Below are 2,500 nucleotides of genomic sequence, written 5' to 3' on the forward strand. Positions count from 1 at the left end.
TAGATCCTCGTTAAAGGGTTTAAAGTGTACTCATTCCAATTACGGGGCCTCGAAAGAGTCCCGTATTGTTATTTTTCGTCACTACCTCCCCGTGCCGGGAGTGGGTAAGTTGCGCGCCTGCTGCCTTCCTTGGATGTGGTAGCCGTTTCTCATGCTCCCTCTCCGGAATCGAACCCTGATTCCCCGTTACCCGTTACAAACATGGTAGGCATATCACGTACCATCGACATTTGATAGGGCAGACATTTGAAAGATGCGTCGCCGGCGCGAGGCCATGCGATCAGCACAAAGTTATCCAGAGTCACCAAATGGGACGACGCAACCCCTTGCGAGGCCGCGCCGATTGGTTTTGAACTAATAAAAGCGCTCTTCCCGATAAAGGTCGGAGCTTCGATTGCATGTATTAGCTCTAGAATTGCCACAGTTATCCAAGTAGGATCGTGTCATCTAAGGAACCTCGACTGATTTAATGAGCCATTCGCGGTTTCACCATGGGACAGTGTGAACTTAGACATGCATGGCTTAATCTTTGAGACAAGCATATGACTACTGGCAGGATCAACCAGATAGCTATCGTTTGCGAGACGTTTTTCCACAACACATCGCGGGACGGGAGACAACGCTCTAGCGAGAGAACGGATCCCGGCATTCCCGGATTTTTTCACATCGGACCGCTCACATTTCCCCCTTCACCGTAAACACGGCGTCGCCGGGAAATCTCTCGATTTGCATCGAGCCGACTGCGTTTTGCAGACCCGTCGCCCGTTCCGAGGGCTGGGCCAGTGCGAGACTTTTATCGAGCCACCAATACTGCTTGGTTGCGTTAGCACTGCGCGTCGCCGCTGGCTTCACGCTACGGACACGTACTTTTACCTTCACTGGCGCGACCTGCGCGCCGAGCCCGCATTTTACCGGGAAGCTAGTCGGGAGACTGAGCCACGCACGGTCAGATCGGGCACATGTCGCTGGCTGCGAGGGAGCGCGGATCCTAGCGTCACATAGAGGCTTCACCGACACTCACCTCCACAATAGTAGATACAGACCGTTTTAACCGCCGTATTTCTGCCCATACCTCTAGTGTTAAACCGAAAAATCGGGTACATAGTCTCGGGGAGGACCGGGGTGCCGCCCCATGAGGGGAGCCCGCACGGAGGGCGCCGGGGGTGCCGCGACCCGGGGGGCGGCGCGGGGGTGTCGGGGCGCATCTACGGGGCTCACTCGCGCGGGCGCCACACTTCCGGGGGGCGCCCCAGGTGGGGTGCCAACTTTGGCGCCCCCGACTAAGGGGCCGCCCCCACTGCGGTTACACGCTTTACGACCACCCACCCGCGTTCCCCACCCCAGGGGGCATGCGAATCACCCGCCAGGGGCGTTCTGGGACCGAGGGCGCCGCTCCGGCACAAGGGGGAGCCAAAACGCCCCGAGTTCCCCCGCGGCCACCTCGACACCTGGGCGGGCGGCGAGGGGTGTCCTGCGATCGGGGTGGGGAGCTCTACCAGAATCACCCGCCAAACTTCACCGGGGGCGTCTCCCGGCGCCCCTGCGCTCGGGTGACGAACAGCGCCCCGGGCTATCCCGGGCGCCCTATGGCGTCCACCTTCGATCGGAAGGGTGATCTCGACTCGGGCTGAGGCGGGCCACAACAATCCGCGGTCACATCGGAGCCGTCCAGGCTAACGAGGCCCCGGCTCACGGGTAACCCATGGGGCTGGACCGGGAGTCCGCCGTTAAAGAAGAAAGAAATGTAGTGCAAACCAGAACCAGTTTTTTTTATTTATTTTATAACTCGACTAATAATCGTCACAAAATTATAAACTTGGTACCTACGGATAGCCCTGGGCCCAACCTAATACAGGATGTCCATAACTATGCGCTAATTAAATAATTAATGGGTATTAAGGTCGGTCTTAGTAAATTGCTATATAAAGTCTAAGACCAGAACCAGTATTTTAAATTTATTTTATAACTCGGCTCCTAATTGTCACAAAATTTAAAAATTGGTACCTATGGATAGCCCTCGGCCCTACCTAATACACCGTGTCCATAACAATGTGGTAATTAAATATTTACTGGGCGTTAGGGTCGGTCTTAGTAAATTGCTATATAAAGTCTATATAAAATTTTACGAATTTAAAAAAAAAATTCCTACCGTCAAAAATAGCGACGCCTAGACCACCACACCTGTTCTGACGTTAAATCCTACTTGCACACACGTGTGGGAATAGATTAGATATCATCTAGAGATAGAATTCCTAATTATTTAATTAAAATAGAGACTCTAGATTTAATAGTTGTGTCATAGTTACATTAAGTCGAATTAGCGAAGCGGAGGCGGGAACTAGATTCTAGATCTAACACTTCGATTGCGATGAAAAAAAAATAGCTTTATTTTAAGGCCGACAAGGCAAATACGGTTTAATTAATATTAAAGAAATAAGTCCGAACACCTACCTTAAGCGAATCATCTACACAACACATGACTAGAAATAATACACGTCCA

The 2,500-nt window shown here is 52.1% G+C and overlaps 1 non-coding gene across 1 annotated transcript in view; it reads right to left on the reverse strand.

Moving 5' to 3' along the window:
* Window positions 1–569, reverse strand: part of LOC131934213 (small subunit ribosomal RNA) — a 1,846-nt gene extending 1,277 nt beyond the window's left edge. The window contains exon 1 of the ribosomal RNA XR_009385558.1: window positions 1–569. This exon is cut by the window's left edge and continues 1,277 nt beyond it. This is a non-coding gene — a ribosomal RNA (small subunit ribosomal RNA).
* Window positions 570–2,500: the final 1,931 nt, after the last annotated feature.

Source organism: Physella acuta, unplaced genomic scaffold (assembly GCF_028476545.2).
Source record: "Physella acuta isolate Inbredline_101_S28 unplaced genomic scaffold, ASM2847654v3 ptg002758l, whole genome shotgun sequence".
NCBI classification, from domain to species: domain Eukaryota; kingdom Metazoa; phylum Mollusca; class Gastropoda; family Physidae; genus Physella; species Physella acuta.